The 21,075-nt window shown below is 40.0% G+C and overlaps 1 protein-coding gene across 1 annotated transcript in view; it reads right to left on the minus strand.

Moving 5' to 3' along the window:
- brinp1 (bone morphogenetic protein/retinoic acid inducible neural-specific 1) overlaps positions 1–20,676 on the minus strand; it is a 96,289-nt gene extending 75,613 nt beyond the window's left edge. Inside the window, exon 1 of the mRNA XM_028418438.1 lies at positions 20,382–20,676. The gene's annotated coding sequence lies outside the window, so the exon portion shown is untranslated. The remainder of the gene's footprint in view (positions 1–20,381) is intronic.
- Positions 20,677–21,075: the final 399 nt, after the last annotated feature.

The following is a 21,075-nucleotide window of genomic DNA, read 5'->3' on the forward strand; positions in this document are numbered from 1 at the left end:
GACAATAACAGATCATAAAAGAGCAAGGAAAATTTAATGGGCTCAATCTTTTCCAGTTAAATACATGATAAACTGCATGATTGCCAAAGTTAAAGTAATCACAGTAGGATGCTGATAGGGAGACTTTTTTGTTTCTTAATTATTATGTTATTTTTATATTTTTGTCACATCATAGTTTAAATGAGTTTCACTTTCTTATGACATCTTTAATTAATTGTGCTTTTTTCCCCCTGATTTAAACACTGCATCACCTACTTGCAAAGGACGAGGACTAATCTGGGATAATTTGAATATCAATAATAATTATACTGTCATGTTTGAAGTATAATCTGTTTTCAAAGCTGATTGTAATAAAATTTTAACTATTGACTGAGGATACAGCAATTCAGTTATAACAACAGGCCTGTTTTAGGTTAATTGCTTTTCACTAATGTGTGAGTGGCTGCCAGACTGAACACAATGAGGCAATGCTGAGCAGGAGGTCAACAATAGTATAGAAAAGAGAACAATATGCCATACGTGGTGGACAACACTTCAACCATATGATTAATAAACTTTATAAAATAGCTGTTGTTATGGGAACTGCCGGTGAAAGTGCCAAGTAAGCTGTTGTATATTGCCATAATTATGTGTGTACATATACTGTATAGAAATAGCATCATTATCCATTTAACAAGTTAATTCAGACCCTTTTAAAAGTACAGTAATGACTAAGCATGGATAATTACCAATGAATGATTACAACAAATGACTCCTCTCAATGGCCGTAGAGCCCATTATAAAATCTTATTGGAGTCTTTTGTTGGCATGTAACAAGGAGAGCTTCCACAGTTGAATAGACCTTTTTCATAGCATGACATTTTGACTTGTCACAATAGGTAGAGCACAGGAGTATTAAATCTCTGCTTCCAATTCTGTTCACTGCCATGGCTTACTGGGACAGATACTGAGCCATCAGTAATATATCTGTGTTTGTCCCGACTGTGACTTGCCCAAATGTCTGCTGCAAAGCTATACTACTACATTCATTCCCATTCATTCATGGTCCCTATGAGACCTTTGTGCCTGTTCCTATAAACCATGGTTTGTGTATTAACATACATGTGGTTTGTTGATATTCATGTAATGCCAGATTATTTTATTTGATCGCTTTGTTAGTTATTTTCCTAAAAATTATCACACGTAAAAAAATATTGTTAGACAAATATGTGCAATGATTCAAATGTCATGAATATATTTTCACTCAGTATTAAAAATAAATGTGAGAAGTGTTAGGCTGACAGATTGATCCAAATGAAAACACTGCATGTACTCCAAACCAAATTTTCAAATCTGAGGGCTCCGCCTCTTTGAATCAAAGCCCGCAGCTGAAAAGCGCTGTCCACACAGGGTTGGGTGATGGACTTGTGGTATTTTTGGGGGGTTGGATCCGTGCTGTGCAATAAACCACAGCTGCACAGCTAGAAAGGGACAGGGATTAGGAATCAGATACACTCTTATTCTCCCCCTCTGAATGATGCAGACTGCACACATGACCGCCGTTTAAAAATGGAAGCTAATGGAAGTAAAATGTTCAAGATGTGCTGATTCACTACAGGAGCAACAATACATTACAGTAAATAAGCCACTGAGGGCAGATGATGCTAAATTAGCTCTGGAGGAGATAACACGTTTGGTTAATAACTATTACCCAAGTCCTGCGAGAACTGCTCAATGCCATCACAAGGACAGCCAAATGATTTGGCAGAGAACCACGAGGGTGGGATAACGACTGAACTGGGGCTGTTAGCCACCCAGTTTCTCACTGGAACTGAGGATAGGACTTCATTTGCAAACCCTAGTCAAACCTATAAAAACATTTAAATAGCAACTTCCACACCCTTCAAGATATACTGTACTCACAGCTCCCTGAAATCTTTTAAGCTTTAAAAGTTTTGCAGAGCATACAATGGAACCATAATTTGTGCCTCTGCTGCATTGAATAAATAGTTCCTTTCTGAAGTAGGATTCGATACCTTTAAATATAAAGGATTAAAGGTAAATATAATTAAGAGCAGGACCATTTTGAGTGACAGGTGGTGGGTGTTGTCATGTGTCACAAGCTGATTGCACTGGCTATTTTTGGATTAGCTGTGAATGCTAACAGCCGACATACTTCAGCATCACTCCTCAGGAAAGCTATAGGAGACATCACAGGGGCTTCATCCATCTATATAACACAGTCTAGGTTTGGATCTAGTAACATTTGCATCTCACCAAACAAAGCTGGATGGCATTTAATCACATTAATGGAACACAAAAATCACAACTACAGAACTACCAGGAAAGAGGTCCAGGTCTCAAAAGAATTCACGGACCTGCACAGATTTGTGGTTAATATGGGAGGTTCGAAGGAAGACTGAAGCCGAGGAAATATGAGGATGAGCAAATACTTTTTACTGTATGTCAAATAGAGATTTTTCATAAAATACTGTGTATTGTCAAAGCCTTATTGCTTGGCAACTGTATTTCTAGTGTTGCAGTTTGCAGGGTCGTTTCAGTCAAACAAGTTTAATCCATGAATGCATGAATTCTCTTCAAGAGTGCTTATTAATCAAATGTTATCTCCTATCCGCTAACAGCTGTCCAAATGTGGAGCATTACAACCAACACCAATCCTAAACTTAAAGCACATTTTATATCTTTATAATTTCCTGATAATGTTGGTAACTGTTATTTTCAAAGTGGATTAGTGAAACAGAGAAGGAGGCAGAGACAGAGAGTGGATCACGTTTACCCTTGAATAAGCAGGAGAGAAAAAAAGGGGAGGATGTCTGCTTCAGGAAATCACAAGACAGGACAAGGGAGGCTTGTTGTCTCCATCCTCTTTTTAAACAGCCTTATTCATGCTGCAACTCCTCCTCCATTCTGGTTCTTTCAAGGGGATTCAATCTCCATTCTGGTCCCGTCACGAGCTTTGCCAATCAATTCCTCTCTCCCCAGTGTGGGGCCCTAAGTGTCCCTCTTTATTCTATAAAGTTCATAAGAATGGGGAGGCTTGTTCTCCTTATTTGTATTCTAAATCCCAGGGAGGCGAGAGATCAGGGTAGAATGAAGCCTTTTGCCGAGAGACAGGTAGACACAAGGGAATTATAACAGGTACTATATTTCAACCAGATCTGTCAATTGTTCATACATGGCACCTGGTCACCTACATGTAATATTAATTTGCTTTATAATATTTGTCAAAAGAGGTGTATGGATATAAGCAGACTGAGCTCTCTCTCTCTCTCTCTCTGAACTGTTATCAGCACTGCCTTCTCAGAGTGAATTTATTCCCAGTGATACAGGTATAATGCGCGTCATGAAGCAAAACCTTTGACGCAAGGTTATGGATGGCTGGCAGCCCAAAAATGAATTTGTTATACTCCTCTGGGTTATTTTAACAAAGTTCATATTAATATGACCTCACTGGGACTGAAGGGTTATATGGGATTCATGCAGGATTCGTGCAGGGAAATGACAGAATGAGGGGACATCTAGCATCTAAATATGTGATGTGAATTCTGAGAATTATTATTGCATCGCTCACAGTCATGTCTGGAAAGGCGTGGTAATGGTCCTGCCACTTGCAATTGCATGGAAGCAACAGAGCAATGGGGAGGGCCGGGCATAGCTAACTTCATTTGTACTGGATTCCCCTGTTCACCCACGCACCCAATCTCTCGCCTTGGTCCTGTCGGTTCTATAAAAACAGACTGCAGTGGCACCCTGACCTTCAGAAAACATGGCTGAGCAAGCAACACTGTTTGATAATTAAATTCTCTGGTTGGTCAGCAACCAATCAGCTCAGCTTGGGGGATCAATGGCTGATTTTAAAGAGCAAACTAATTCACTAATGGTCAGAGTTATTCCAATTTACCTGGCTGCTGAATTATTGTGTCCAAATCTATTCTGGGAGGGGAGGGGAAGGATCAATGCGAGCCAGGAAGAGGGAGGAGGAGTGATAGAAGGGAGTCGGTTGCATCTGTCATGTCAAGTGGTGCAAGGAGTGTGCTCTGAGGTTTATTTGAAGGCTGCCCAGTTTAACAACAGCAATACGGGGGCGGTTTATGAGATGACTCTAAACAGGGATTGTGTTTGTCATAAAGCAAACTAATTAATAGTTCAGGGTAAAGCACAGATGGTGCCAGGTAAAGATTTTTAATCATGTGATTGAGATAAATTATCCACTGTGGCTAACCAAAGGGCAACTTAAATTCAGCATGAAACAAAAAGAATTAATCTGCTATAAGGATTTTGATAAGACCTTTTTTTACTGGATGATTTTTTTCTAATTTTTTCAATGTTATTTTAATACAGAGACCTCCGTGTATTAGCATGAGAGTGGGAATGCTCAACAGATTAACTATATAACTGTTAAGCATGTGCCTCTTCAACAGATTAAGTAAAAATGATTCCATGTTCAGACGAAGGTGTTTCGAGCGATAGGAGAAACAGAGGTGTCCTCAGCCTGAGTCACAGCCTTTCACCAAAGAGAATGAGATGCAAGGTAGCACCGATGAGCCATTTGTCACCACATCCACCACCGCTGCCGCTACTGCTGCTGCTGCTGGCTACTGTGGCCACGTTACAGATGAAGATTGATCATTTGTCAACTTGCAAATTGGCTTTCAAGTGCTTTCTCTAATTACTCTGTGGTTTTATTGATGAGAAACCACTGACTGCTTTCCTTCGATTTACCTCGCTGAGCACACTCTTTGTTTTGAATGTGTTGTCTCTCACCTTACTTTCCAAAGACATTAAAGGAGCAAATAAAATGGGGCACCATGCTTCTACCCTTAACACATTTCACATGCTACCGTTTGTTCTAACGTTCTACTGAAACAATGCATGATTAAAAAGGTTAAAAAAAACAAAAAAAAAAAACACTGCCACAATGAATTTCATTTCCTAAGCACATCACACTCAAAATGCACCCAGAGGAGCCCCTGACATGAATCAGAGCCTGAATAGGAGTTGCTTGGAGGATGTAAATGACACTGTTCGCACTGCAGCTCTTTCTTGCTCATGCATGTAAATGTCAAGTGATGTTATCCACTGTATGGGTTGCTCTGAGTAGACCCAGAAGGTCTAAACTAAAGAAAGGGATCAACAGAGAGGTAGAGAGTCTCTCAGAGGGGATTTAAAATCCGTTTATCCTAGTGAGTGCAGGTAAATCTATGATGATGTTCTACCATATTTTTCTCTACATTTTCTTCACACGTATCAGTAAGATAACACTAACACATATTTAATGAGCTGGCAATGAATCTCACCTCAGGCCCTGTTAATATATTGTTTGACTGTAATTACCAGCAGAATTAAACAGCAGATCCTCCTTCCTTGTTTCTCCCTTCTGTGACTGATCTGTCATAATTGCCTGTGTCTGTAACATTTTATTCAAATCACACTATCAGTGGCACAGCGTAGGGTGCGAAGAAGTGTTGTTGCGAGGCAACTGTGAGACTGCAATTGGATCGCAGAACTGCATTTTATTTTAGAAAGACATATGTGAGGAGTATCATCATATCAATGTGAGGGCAAGATTTCCTCATCCTATTTTAGTGTGTGAGGAAATAGGAAAAAAAATACGTACGTCTTTTTTTTTCATCCTGGATTTTATCAGTGTTTGCACAAGAGGGACAGAGCAATGTGTGTCACTGAAACTTGTCCCTCCCTCTTTGCACACATGTGAAAGATGTGAATATATCGTGTGTGCAAAATAAAAATATTTCGCCTGCAAATTTAGAACCTCAGAACAACCTTCCACGGTTGCACATTTTTTTTTAAAGGGGGAGGCTTTTACTGACAAAAATACATAACAGCTGCTGTCCTCTCAAGAGACCAGACCACTGGCATTATGTAGGGAGAGGTTTTGTCCAGCTGCAGTGGGTTATTTTTGTTAGCTTTTGCTATTCCTGCACTCGGATGCAACAGCATCTCTGAATTTACTGACCTCATTTTCTCCCTGAATGTGTGTTCACTTTCGAACTCACCCTTTGACAAATTGCTAATCACAAAAGTTTGGCAAGAATTCCCTCTCTGACCAACCGCCTCACTTTTCAGCAACAGAACAAAAAAAATGGCAGTGTTAACAGCAGTGGTCACCTGTCCTATTGTTCCTAATTCAAAGCCATATATTTGTGAAATGAAAGGAAAGCAGAGGAGCAAGCACAGACTCAAGTGAGTTCCATAAATCAGCAAAATCTGCAGAGACACGGAGCAGATGGTGGAAAAAAAAAAGTGTTCTCTCATCTCAATTCATTGCAGATTAAGCATTGCAAAGCTGGACCGCTCGGTATTACGTATGCCTTGTGTCAGTACCATGCATAATTATTCAAATTCAGCACAATCACTCTTAGAGTTAAAATAAGCTTACCAAGGGTCAACTTCACATATAATGGGAGATTCATAAAAATAGATAAGATTTAAACAGGGGCTGTTCTATTAGCTTGCAGACTCCAGATTAACTGCATCATTTAGCCCAGGGAGTACTTTTAATAAATACCCTGCAGAAGTGACAATGGCAATTATAAGTCACAAAACAGATTGGTAGTATACAGAATCTGTCCCTGTCTAATTCCAGATGTAAACACAAGATACATCTATGACCATTTATGACATGCTTAATAGTGTTTTTTAATTTTTAACCTGTTTTAGTAGTCAGTCATTTTGCGTAAAGTTTTCTTCACTGTATCATAGATAGACACGGTTAAAAGGCCACAGCTTTGGAGAGATGCTGTCATATATATATATATACGAGTGAGCTGAGCTCACATGCCTGCACACACTATATAGATCCACATGCGCAAAGGCATCCTGAGCAGACATTTTCAGGCCTGATATGACTAAAAGGATTGTGAATTTTTGCTGAGAAAAGCTGTTTCTTTTCCGCAACACTTTCCGTCTCCTCTTCTTGGGAGGTTATCGTTTGCAAAAACCTGCCCTTGATATGGGTTATTGCAGCCAACGTGTACCTATTCCCCATGTTAAGTTTGAAAATAGAGTGCTCTTGACCTATTGCCTTTGAAATTCTTCCACTGTCGCTGTATTCCACCCCTAAGCTGTCCTCTTTCTATTCCATGGCTCAGAGGCTTCTGCCACAAGGCTACCATTTGCAGTTCCCTTCCTCCAGCATTTTTTTTTTTGTGGCCCCTTCTTCCTTCCTGAGCCATAAGTCATAAGCCATGTAAAATGCATGCCTTTAAACAAACATTCAAGTCAGCTGTTGTTAAAGGCACCAAATAAGACATACAAGCTTGATTGCCAATAACAACTTTCTTTTAGCTGCTGAATAATTCACAGACCAATTTTTCCAAACTCGCACTAGAAGCCACAGAAGAACAGTGGTGATTTTTCAAAGGTCTTCTTCAAATTTTTACATTCCAAAAGAAGCTAGCAAATTCCTCTATATTATTTATATTTTAATGAAGTGGTTTATGTATAGGTAATCCTTCATTTCCGCATTTAGTGCGATTTGAACGTTGATTAATGTTTTTCTCCCACCAGTGAGGTAAAATATGACCTCTTACATATCAAATCCACAATAATCAGTACAATACTACAAATGTCTCCTGCCACTGTAATCAAATATAAATGCTGTGAACCTTTAACAGTTCAACAACAACAGGTAGAAGAAAGTCAGCTTAAGTCCAGCCTGACCAGAGCCTGACCAAAAAAAAGTGTACACACCTCTTATTCACATGACCACAGACCACAGGGAGCACGACATAAACATCAGCTTTTTCAGTCACTTACAAATTAGACCACTGCTGCTGTTCTTTAGATGATGAGGGACTTGCATGTGTATGTCTGCATTCTCTCGAGTAGGTGCAGAGTGGTTATCATAGATCAAGGACTGATTGAAAAACTGACAGCTCCTAACTGTACGTTCTGCAGTTTGGAGAAATGACCTAAGGGAGGCCCTCACTTCAGGACAACAATCTTTGTTTAGTCCACAAATAAGCCTCCTGTTTCCTCCTTCGTGACTAAGCCCTGGCTTGGTGGATGTGGGGTGTGTGTGTGTGTGTGTGTGTGTGTGTGTGTGGTGTCTGGTACACCTTCTGACAGGCGGGCAGCATGATAACTTTTGGTAAAGAGACCAAAGCAGGCACTGGAAAGCAGCGACCTCACAGTTGACTGGGTTAATCCAGAGAGCACTGATTAGTGATAAGCTCCTATGTGGGTAAAAAGAGAAGGAGTGAATTTTAGGCTTACTTGATTGCATGATGAACTGAGATGAGGTTCCCTCTTGAATTTTATACTGACAGGATAATAGAGGGTGTGGCAATGGCAATGAAAGGATGGCAGCCATGAGGCGTGGCTTAGCAGGAGTAATGAATGAAAGAGTAGCCTAGAGGTGAAGGAATTATAAATGAAGAAGTCTCCTTTATTAAACATACGCAAAGCTCAATTACAGTGATAAAAGACTTCTCTGATTAAGCATTCGAACAAAAGAACATTGGAACGGGGCATCAAAGTAAAAGCACATTTCGTGGAATCTCCCCTAAGCTCACTGATAGAACATAATCTGAGGTCACTATCCATTTCCTTTTTAAATATGAGCCATTTTCTCCTTGCGTTACCAGGGTCTAATCCAGCCAAGGGCTACTACCATTGCACTTTTCTGCTCACTGCTGTGACTCCATTGTGCCACGTTGTCTCCGCTGTCCTACATTGGTGTCTTGTTGGTGTGCTGAGTGCACAAAAGCACAAGAGAGGATACTGCTTGGGCTAGCTTCACCTGGACTGGCCTCTCCATCATTAAAACTAACAACACCAGCTCCATCAGCAAAGCAAGACTAAGGTCTTTGGGGATAGAATGTGTTTGAGTGTGTGTGTGTGTGCATATATACAGTAAATGCATTTGTCCCCTAAGATTCAATCAATGCTTTTCTATTTGCCAAACATGACACACACTGTATATGCATTTCTGCAGTTGAGTGCGCATCGATGCAGCATAAATAAACAGGATCAATGAAACACACATTGGTAATGTGCCCTATATTTACATTAGACTAAATATATGCTAATAACTACACAGATCACCTCTGGCATGACTAATAGTGTGGATATTATGTATGTATGCATGTAAAATCCTCAGTATATCTAACCAACAGCCACTGACAGCACTTGACACTAAAGGTAAAGTCCAAAGAATTCCAAATTTATGTCTGCTGTCTACCAAAGTCTACAAAAAAACGACATGCAAACAGAGAATGTGTGGACCAGGGCCACTATTTGAAAGTACCAACCTCTTTGCTAATCAGCTTAACATCCATGCAGCAAAATGTTGCTGCATGGAGCATAAAAAGCTTTATATTGAACAATGAACAAAGTTTTACCACTGTGCTAAGGCAGAATCCTCCCATTATTTTACAGAGTGGCATCACATCCATAATTCATTTGTCAGGGAATCAACATAGTGGAACATATTTACAATAAATCACTATTTACAGTGGCTGATTAAATCATGTATGAGAAGCCTCTGTGTTTACAGTGCACACCATGCATCTTCTCCCAGTCAGCACACTGTCAGCAGTTTGATGCAAAGACAAATCTGACTGAAACACAAATCATTTCCCTGTCTGGCTCCGGCAAGCATTTTGTGTGTGTGGTGGGAGTGTGGGTGGGAGGGTGCTTAAATTGCATTTCATTGTAACAAATAAGCCCACTGTGTGCTGATCTGTGATTCTGTGGTTATTCATAGTTCACACACTTGATTTTATTGTTGTGTCTCAGTCTGTCCTCTCCGTCTAAAGCAAAATGGGTGACCGATCAAAATAATCTCAGCACTTGGTGATTTCATGTAACTCCAAATTTAGGAGAGATCTGTTCATGGAGTGAGGAGCCAGATTGGCACAGTGGTGGCAGCACGTTACTCAATTGAGAAAACTAATTATTCATGTTAAGAGACTTAATCAATGAGCATTTTCCAATGCCTCTGCATTCTGATAGGAGGCAACATCCACTGAAGTGTTTCAAAAATAATCTACTAGGAAATATTTTCATGAATTGTTTGTTGAATATGGACTGACTGTGAGTGGGTATATGCAGTTATCCAATTAAAAGCATGACAAAAATGAACTAGTTTATTGGGTCTGTGTGAAAACAGAGCGAGCAGTGAGACGTTCAGTTTGTTTTTGCTGCCAGATGCTGAAATCAAAAAAGGTACAGAGTAACATTTGGTGGTGGTTGCATTTCCATCACCTGATTTATGTTATCTGATAACACAGTCATCCCAAGGCAAAGTATAATTACCTCCGACATTGTCTTCATTGTGTTTGACTCTGTGTAAAGCAAGCCCAGAGGGAGCAGCATGAAGATATGTGCTGCTTTTACAAGTGGATTTCACATTATTACACTTGTTTTAGTTCATCTCATGAATCAAATTATTCACATTCACACTAAGCAATATATATATATATATATGATTCTCCAATTCCCCCCCCTTAAACCCACTTCTGTGCAAACACCTCAAGAGTTTTGAAAACTAGTGCTGCAATCGCCCTCACCACCTTAACCTCAATCTTCTGCTAACCCCGTTCTCCCTTTCTCCTCATTCATGCAACCCCCCCCCCCCCCCCCCCCCCCCCACCCCACTGTTTCCTTTACCCCAAGTCACCCTAAAAGAGGATCAGGAGAGAGACCCCTCCAATTCCTCTCCAGCTCTAATAGGCACTTCCTTGTGTTACATGATCACTAGGTGTCAAGATTAAAGAATGGCTACTGCTTCCCAGGGCAGACATAGATGGGAGACACAGAAAATAGCACTCCATAATTACTGATAAATCGAGCACACTGCTTCTCCTCCTTCCACTTCCTCCCTGTCCACCTGGCCCTGATGTCAATGTGAGGGGCTGAGCAAGTTAAACCGAGAAAAAAGTTGACCACGCCAGCCACTTTTTTTTGCACTGCTGATATTGCAGTTAAGTTCGGGCAATTCAGGGCCAATTGACTGACTTGGAGCTTTTATTCACCCCTGATCGTCTCTTTCTGTGAAGTAGGACTCACAGTACTAGACTCACATAAGGCAGCTGCAGCCAAAGCACAGTGGCACTAGCTCACAGAGCAAGAAAAACTAAACCCTATACAACACAAGCTACCAAACAAAGGTAAACAGCCATACAGCACAAAACAACCTCTCTTCTCTGACAAGGTTATAACCTACAGAGGATGATAAATTCACAATAGCGCAAAAGCCCATCTCAACCGTATACAACATACGTGCAATATAAGGCATATCAGCTAAAACTATAGTGGTTAAAAAAATGGCCAGCTGGTCTGGTCTCCTCCCTCTGCCAGCCAATCACCATAGGTTTGCCAAGTGACAACCCACTGCCATTGTTTATTAGTAATCCCAACAGCCTTAGCGGAAACCAAAGTAGATGTGAATTGAGTCCAACAGAGCATGAATGCCTTGTCTGCAAAGAGACTGTTTTGTTCTATCCACTCGTATAAATATTTAGTTGAGTCGGCAAGGAACCAGGTGGTGATGAGACTCTTTGCATTTCCATCACACACAGCCTTCCTATGAAAAATAAGGTTTTGCACGCAATGTATGTTGTAGAAAGCTGCAATGTGGATTAGACTAAATTATGCCCATATTATATATGACTGTATCATCTTACCTCACCTTTATTCAGTCTAATATCACACCGGATTAATTTTGTTTTGCCCTGACCAATCACTGACCAGTACTGATGTGTTAATCAAACACTTGCCACACCCCAAAGACAGCTGCTGGTTTGTTTTGAATAATCAATGATAGAAAATATGAAGCTTTAAAATAAACTCATTCAAGGTAAGGTAATAAATCATATTTGTGTACACACACATACACACACAGAGATAGATAGATAGAGGAAGAGAGGGAGAGAGTGTGAATGAGAATGTGACTAGTCTATGGCTATAATTTATTTGTTAGCCCACCCAATCAATGTCACCACCAGCCGCCTCTGGAAATGACCCAGCCATATCATTGCTAATTGCCCGTTAATCCAGGCTGTTGGAAAAATATTCATAGTTTGAGAGAAGCCAGTAGGAGTTAGTGGAGGAGAACACCTGCGTGGGTTACCTTGTGCCAAAGTTTGTGCTGTGAAGTCCGTGTGGTTTAATGGTGGTGGAACCACAGGGAAACCTGCACTGTCATGACGCCGGGGTGGAGTGTGCACTCCCTGAAGGGATTTCATCTGTTTTTTAGTGGAGCAGCTGTCTCCTCTTGCTGACTGACAGGGAAGTAACAACATGACCTCCTCTCTATCATACCGCAAACGATCAGTCTCGCGTGAATTGAGACTGCAATTAGAGGCTGTATTTGCATTCCCACGTTTGGTGTTTGATTGGATTTGGAATACACGGTAAAACCCGGACTGGCGTTTTACTGGACTCAGACTGTGCTCTTTAGTGTGCTGGAGCGATATGTGTGGACTACACTGAACTGAAGCGCTCACATATAACACTCACAATCAAATACTAAACAACTTAACTGGATAGCGGTTTGTTTGTTGTATTCTCTGCTGAGTTAACGACACGTTGTGTACTCTGATTAGTAATCATACTGTCAGACATAACTCTGACTGGCACTGCTGCACCCTTAAAGGTACATTGGCATTTTAAAGGACGCCTCCCTTTCTTGCACTGACCCTCTTCATTGCTATTGATTTTATGCCACATGAAAAACTGTGCAATGGATCTGGGGAATATATGACAGTGAAAACAGCAGCAGCCTTTGCACAGTATAAACATTTGACCTTTCATTGACAAATATATATACATATATATATACATATATATATATATATATATATATATATATATATATATATATATATATATATATATATATATATATATATATATATACATATATATATACATATATATATATATATATATATATATATATATATATACATATACATATATATATACATATACATATATATATATATATATATATATATATATATATATATATATATGCAGGGGGATTAAAATTATTCACCACTACAAAAAGTGCGAGAGAAACAGTACTGGCCTACAGAGTTTCTAATTAATTTGACTCAATGTAAGTCTATTTTTACTTGTTCTCTATTCACAGTTCTCTTTCTACTTTTAAATAGGCAAATGCTTGATCCTGCTTTTTAGAAACCATGCTGACAGTTGACCTAACCCGCTTTCCTGCAAGCTAGTTTTGTAGGCTAATCTTTTGCATTCAGGATTTAGGTGGTATTATTTACAAGTTAAAAAGCTCTCTAAACTGAGCAGTCTTCCTTAATAGAGATATGAAAGTAAATCGATGTATAGCATATGCGTATGGTCATCAGTCCTATATCATGAATGGGGCCATATTTGTGTCAATGTCTTGGGAAACTGAGTTGGTTTATAAGATACAGCTCTATTTCTCAGTCAATATCTGCTTTCTTCCCTCATCTTCAGCAGGCACTGCATGTGGGAATTGGCAGGGTTCAGTTTTAGTTCTGTTTTTTTTTTTTTATCCCAATTCTCTCCATTGCAACTGAGAGATTTTTTCAGTCTTTATTGGATGGTAAGCAATAAAGAGCCGGACAGTAAACACGATGAGAGAGACGGGGGGTATGACACGTAACACTGCTCTTTGGCTGAAATCAAAACTGGGACATTTTGTGACAAATAGACCTACAAAGGTTTAAACATTTTGAGTCACACAGAGCACCGCCGACCAGACGGATGCCCTCCAGCATGTCCCTATTATAAAATATGCCTAGCAGACTTTAGTTGTTGCTTTTTTAAATAAATGTACAAGTTCAGTTTGGATACGTGTTTACTGATGAAAACAGAAAGTTTTACTTCATAATCAAAACACAGAATTCAAAACATCTACCAAGACATTAAGACTATTTAGCAATAACATCAACATGTAGAAGCCCTGGGAATGTTATATTTTATTTATTAGCTTTTAATCATATTTTTCATCCTGAGGCAAATCTAGTTTATATTCAATATTGTCCAGAACAATATTACAGCCTTAAGGAGTGCGTTTGCTGTTAAAACTCAAGCTACTGCATTAAATAGACAGGTCACTAGATGTGTCAGTTATTTATTTTTTTTAATTTTCATTTATTCATTAAGTAATTTCCCACATTTGCTTGACTGATAAGGCAACATTTAGTCAGCCAAATACAAACGCATTGAAGATGTGAGGTTACAGGGGCAAGCAAGAACCCTGAAGGCATTGCAGAATGATCACAAATATGCATAAATCTCTCCTCAGTCAATCTCCTTAAAGCTCCACATGTCAGGATGTGGTACTTAGGCAGGCAAGCTCACACACTAAGAATGCAAATGTACTAATGGTTCACCCATTGGGACATATAAGATTGACATAAGTGAACATGAAGGCTCTATGTTTAGAATTCTAATTAATATACATGTCTGCTGTTGTGGCAGATTTTCAGCCTCAGCCGTACAAAAGATGCTCAAAGTGCAAGAGACGCACACACTCATGCACTCGCACATGAATACCAGCACAGGCAAGGTCAGGCACATAAAAAAATCTATAGGATGGTACTTCTGTGAAAGTGCTGTGTCAGGTCATTTTATGTGCTACTTCTGGAGTCAGTAGCACAACGCCTTTACAGCACTAAAGTTGTTGAAGAGAAACAATGCTGTGCTAATCAGCAGTAGCTCCAAAACTTTACATTTGACAGAAAACACCTTCATACACATTAGAACAATAATGATTGTATTGCACTGTAAGGGTCTCCTAAACATGCACTGCTAATGTTTCAGACTGCTCTTACAATATTCATACAAACTGTTAATGAGTCAGAATGATCCTGGATTTTTCCGTTCCACGAAACAGTTGGAGTGGTTGCCATAGTAACATATCTGATGCCAAAACTACTTGGGAGCCAGATTCATTCACTGACTGACCGACTGACTGGCATTACTCTTACCAAGGTGCTGCTTTTATTAAAAAAAAGTGCCTGATGGTATTTGATCTCTTACTGAGGAGCCCAGGACAGTCTCCCTCAATAGCTGATATTCCATAGAATCACTAACAGGGGCACGTTAGAAAGGGGCTGATCAAATCATACTATTGTGATTAGTCTGGTTTGTAATCAGTGTGTCAGCATACATACTCATTTCACTATTAAATCACAGCAGAGGCTACAAATTGCTGCTCATAAAACAAAACTAAATCTGATGGAATCATATTTTGTTCCTCTCTCATTTGAATATTCAAATCTGATCAGGCATTTGCTGCATTGTAAGTTACTGCTGCCCTGAGCTGCAATATAGGTCACTGATGCTGAGAGCCACTGGCATGTGCCAAGACTGCACTGAATCACCAGCATCACATCAGTCATGGGTCAGTCTATGACTCCTCTCTCTCTCTCTCTCCCTCTCTCTCTTCAAAATACCCAAAATTTCATTTTTCAGAATTGGGACATAATGTGCAGTATGCACTGAAAATAGCAGCTTCACATCTCCATCCAAGCTTCAAATGATAAATCCTTCACTGTTTGAAATGCTTTAGCAAATGTTTCTTTCTTCTTAAGGAATAATTAGGGGTACCTAAAATGTTTCAGTAGCGAGTGCTTCACACTTGTTAGTCAGCACAAGGAAGGCTGGAAAAGATTAAAACCATTTCTTTGAAATACCTAATTGAAAATGTTTAGAAAGATTATCTTCCTGTGATGGTGCACATTTTCAAATATGGCTTCTGCCACTGGCAGACAGTTAACTGACTCATGTAATATTTTATGTTTATTTACAATAACAAGAAGCCTGAAAGAGCATGCTGACTTTTTTTTAGTCAGTTGCTTTTAAGATGTCAGGTTCTTTGAGTGATTTTTATCATCTCCTTTTATTGTGGTAATGAGGGGCTTAACTGCACATGAAAATTACTCTTTTTTGCCATTTTATTGTCATTCAAATTCCACCTGCCCAAAAAAGTGAAAGTGTTCTCTGACTGCTTTTAAAGATTCAGTAGGTTTCATACTCCACTCTCTGTTATTAACCTAAACCAGTTAAAACGCACAACACATGGAATGTTGTTGTTATTTTGGTCCAAAGTATGTCTGAGATAAGTAATGTATTCCGAAATAGGCGGACTATTTTCATCCCTTCACTTGACTATGATTACCTGTTAGTTGCACCACTTGCATGTCTGTAGAAGTACTAGTCCTGTGCTATACTAACAGAGAACTATGACAGAAACAGCACCACAAATTGACACGCACGTCTTTGTTGTGGACCAAATATTTGTTTGGATAAATTTGCTTTCACCTCGGATTCTCCTCCAACATTACTAAGAGGCTATATGTCACTTCTCTTCAATTAAACATCATAAATCACCTTAAGATCTTGGATAAACAGTCAGATTTAAAGAGACGGATTGAACAGCTGTCTGACACTATTTCAAAAAGAGTCTGATGACATCAGACAGAGGACACCCTTTGTTACAACCTCTAAATGAACAAGCAGGTGGTGATGACATGTTATCAGATGATCAGACTGCAGAATCACACACTTTTTGCTATGGTTGTCAGTAAAATCAGTGCAGCAAGAACTTAAATAATATGCCCTAACTTCAACTGCGAGTTTCTATTAGGACATGCTTTCAATTGTCCTTTACAGGTTAGTTAATTCATTAATAATAATTGAAGGAGAAAGGCCATTAAATTAAGCAAAATAAAATGACAGGGGCAGGACCATTATCATACAGACCATCAACAATAGCTGCTATGCCAAAATTTCCCAACCCTTACAGCTACTACAGATTTTGTTCCTGACAGTGACCACTATGAACAATATGTTTCATACGTATGATGAATCAATATCACCTACAGCATCATATTTCTTTAAAAACACACTTACAGTACATGGCTGCCCATTACTGGTAATACCCATAAATCCAGCAAAGAGATTCAATTTAGAAAGAAAACCTCTTCAACAGAATTGCCAATTACTGGTCATTGCTGCACCTTATGGCCATACAAACAGGGGCCCAATGGTATTTTATCGAGAGGATTGTATACCTCAGACACAACTTCCAGACCACTGCAGCTCAAATTACATTGCAGGGGGGGGGGAACACGAGAGGCAACAGCGAAGCAAATTAAGTTAAGGTTTCTATGTATAATCATCAGCCATGCAGTGCAGACCTCTGCGAATCAAAATATCTTTCTATAATATGGGGCAAAAGAATTCAAACAGATGTGAGACCAGTGCTGTCACCAAGCCAGCAAAGACCAAGACAGTGTCAGGCATGATAAATTTCAGTGGTTATTACTGTGTTGTCAGAGTTATCGAATTTTAAGGAGTAACCGAACTTCCTGGCAGTGCTTAATGATACATGGGTCACGGTTGTTGAGGCTTCACATTTCTGTCCTGCTCCTCCTACCTGGCCAGTGTTGGGTCAAGATGCAACATATAGTCTTGAAATTATGCTTGCGACCTCTGCAGGTGCATCTTATGCAGACTATTGTCTTTAATGCTGAAATCTGTGATGTTTTGTGACAACATAGAAAACAAGAAATTTTAAAATTCAAACGAAAATATATCTCCTGTAAATAATGTTAATATTTTATCATATTCACATCCAGCTTCATCATCAGTAGTCACAAAGCAAGCTGCAACACTTCCAAGACCTCAACACACATATGTTAGTTTAGTAAATAGACATTTCTGCTTGCTTATAAGCTTTTGATGTGCAATTCTTTTTTTTTTTTTGACTGTACCAGTGCATGTGTTCACTTGCAAATATTGACTCCGTAGCCCCCTGCTGTGAGTGAAGAAAAGGGGAAATAGAGACCGGAGATGGGCCACAGTGCTTGAAGAACTGTGAATTGAATGTGTAAATACTTATTAAGAATACAATGGCATTGTTGTGATGATCCCTGAGCCTGCTTTTAGCTATGACTGCCGTCACAGACAATAAGATATATTGTATTGAAATATACACAGCGGGTTGAGCAGGTGAATTATAAAGCTGGGGCTTGTTTTTTTAAACATGATAGTGTACATGCATGTTCAGTCCCTTGTGGTCTCGCAGTGCTGATAGCAACAACACAGAGGTCAAACAGCCCCTAGTGGAGGTCAACTGAATCAGCTGCCTCTTCAAAATCCTGTCAACTTGCCAGTATTTCTGTGAGGCTTTGTCACATGTCATTATGTGACCCTGTTGTTTGTTTTTGATAAAAAACAGATTTTTTTTCCCCCCCAAACCTCTTGGGATGCAGCCTTCTGGCCACTACAGCTGCAGCCAGCACCCACATAAAAACAATCTTGTGCCAATACAAGAATACAAAGAGCGAGATAGAGAGGAAGAGAGCTGCTGAGTTCTGCCAATACAAGAACTGTTCTCTATCCAACACAATTACAGTTTGCAAATAACATCTTTATCTATACAACGGCCAAAGAGAAGCACTTGTGTGCGCGGGGCAAATGCACAAATTCTGTCCTTATGTTGCTGGTTGTTTCTTTTTCTTCGTGTTTTAAGAATCATTGCTTTGCTGACAATTACTCAGTAAGTTGAACTGCCAAGGACTGCAAAAGAACCTTTGGTGCTGAATGTTCTCTATTCAGTCCTTGAAAGCATCATCAACATCAGGTCATCTAAAGCCATGACACAAATATAGCTTTAAGCCACTTCTGGCATTTTCATTTTGGCAATGTGATTTAGAATGCGTTCCCTCTGAAAATGATTACATGTTGCCAACGTTTTGCCATTGAAAAGGCCACCAGATTGAGCGAAGCATTCTGAATAAGGCAGCTTTTCTTCTGCCATTTCCGCTGCCAGTGCAATTTTCTGCACCGCACATGTGGAGAAGGAGGAACAATATCACAGACTGAATTGCCTTGGTGTTAATATAATGTTAATTTTAAACATTAAAGCTCATTTCATGTCTCTCTTCAGCTGTCTATCAAAAAAGGGCCAAGAAAAATAATATTTAATCTAATTTAAAGTTCAAATTCTCCATGTTGGATTATTTACAGATGGACTTAAGGAAAAAAATACACTGTGTTTTTTTTTCAGATAGATTTCTTCTTGCCTTGATTATGAGTCATTTATGACGTATTATTTCAAATGAAGCAGATGCTTTATGCTGTTTTTTTGCATGTAAGTGGTTTAATTTGTGTGGATCTAATTCTTAAGGCTAGAAGGTCTTCTTATAAGAACACATAGCAAACAAAAGAAAGATTGCAGTGGCAGTCATGGAACTGCAGATAAATGCTTCCGGAGCAATTTCAAACAGAAGCTGCCCCTCTAATTTCATAGAGTTGGTATCAGTATCACACACAGTTATCTCGCCTTTAGCCACATCATGACACCTAGTGTAAAAGAGCATGAGCTCCCCTCGCAGTTAGCCAGTGGAACAGCAATCAAAGCAACTTGAGGGAACACGGAACGGTAACTTTGCCCCACTGGTGACACACGCGCGCGCACATACAACCACATACATACCAAAAAAAAATACGCACATGTGCGCGCTTAGTTCCATGCGCGCACTCTCATGCGCTCAGCGCCACATACAGGACCTGACAGTGCGCACACGTAAACACAGAAGCAGCTCATTACTGACAGTAATTCACCTGTAATGTGGAATCTACATAATAAATATAACAGGAAACATCATCGCCTCTGAGTCCATATTCTATCCTGGGGTGACACTCACTTTTAGTTTATGGGTGATGCAGTTTCTGGAGTGAACCGGTTAACATGGATGGAAAAAGCCACTTAGCTTGAATACAAACAGTGATGCCGACAACCCAGAGATCTGCAGGCCTGCTAATAGCTACACCTTCAGTCTGAATGTTGCCCCTGTAATGCCATTCATTGAAGCCGCGGCAGGTCTGCGTTATATGCCAACCCCAAAATTGTGAGATCATTGTTTCTCTCAAATGTTTTGTGCTCCTTCGCGTCCGCACTTCTGCACCATCACCCCGGGAAGATTGCTGCCTCACAACGTGCACAGAGATCAGAGCAGTCGAGTGCACATAATTGTGAGAATTTGCATAATGTTTGGAGATGATTGGTTTTATAAGACTGTAAGACTCATTATATAAATTTTAACAGCTCCGGAACGCTCCGTCGACATTCAGCCCGGGAGGAGCGTGATGCGACCTGTGCGGTGATTATTTAAAGGTAGCTTCAACGTGAGAAAGAAAAATATTGCCTCCATTCTGAAAAGGACACCACCGGCCACCTCGGTAACATGCTGACCACGCAACATCGCCATAATTGTGCCACAATATAGCCCTGCCTCCCGGACCACTACCTCGTGGTCAGTGATGGACAGAAAAAACATACATAGCCCACTAAACCTTTATATTATCTTAGAGTTCCGAGCCGGGATAACCGTACTTACCTAAAACTGACTCTCCCCTCTTTGCTGTATTTGTGGTCCAAGATTTGTTAGTTCTCTAGCCAACAACTTCTGCTGGAGCATATGTATCCAGTGCTCATGCTGGTGGCTCAGTCGGTGATGTTGGATTGCGGATGATTTGGCAATCCTTTTCATGCTCAAGGGAAAAAAATCCTTCGTTTCTGCGTGGTCTCGGGCATTGGCGCGCAGAGGAATAAAGTAATGAAGTCCGTCAGGAGGGAAAGGAGAACAGGGGAGCTCTAGAAGTGAGATTTATGTCGACGTGTTTGAAACTGTTCTGTTCTCTCTGGTTTTTTTTTCTCACCGGAGGAGCCGTTTGCGGGCGGAGAGGTGTGGGATGGATATCTAGGAAGGGAGGCTGGGATGCACAGACTGAGGGCGAGAAAGGGGAGGTACAAAGAATACAGTCTCGTATTGTAGAGGACGGTCATGGCAGACAGTAAGGGGTGGGTCTGGACTGTATCAAACGGAAGGCGAGGGAACTGAGGGTGGATGAGGATAAGAAGCCGTGTCGTGACTTTTCTTTGCTGACAGGTAAATATTTACCCTAAGGCTATTGAATGACCGGCATAAATGTCATGGTCATTTACTAATTGGGGTAACACAAATGTGTATTTAAGGTTTTAGTTCAGAAGCAGGTGGACTGTTTGAATTAAAAGAGATTTAGAGAAAATTG

The sequence above is a fragment of the Parambassis ranga genome, chromosome 12, assembly GCF_900634625.1.
Source record: "Parambassis ranga chromosome 12, fParRan2.1, whole genome shotgun sequence".
NCBI classification, from domain to species: Eukaryota; Metazoa; Chordata; class Actinopteri; family Ambassidae; genus Parambassis; species Parambassis ranga.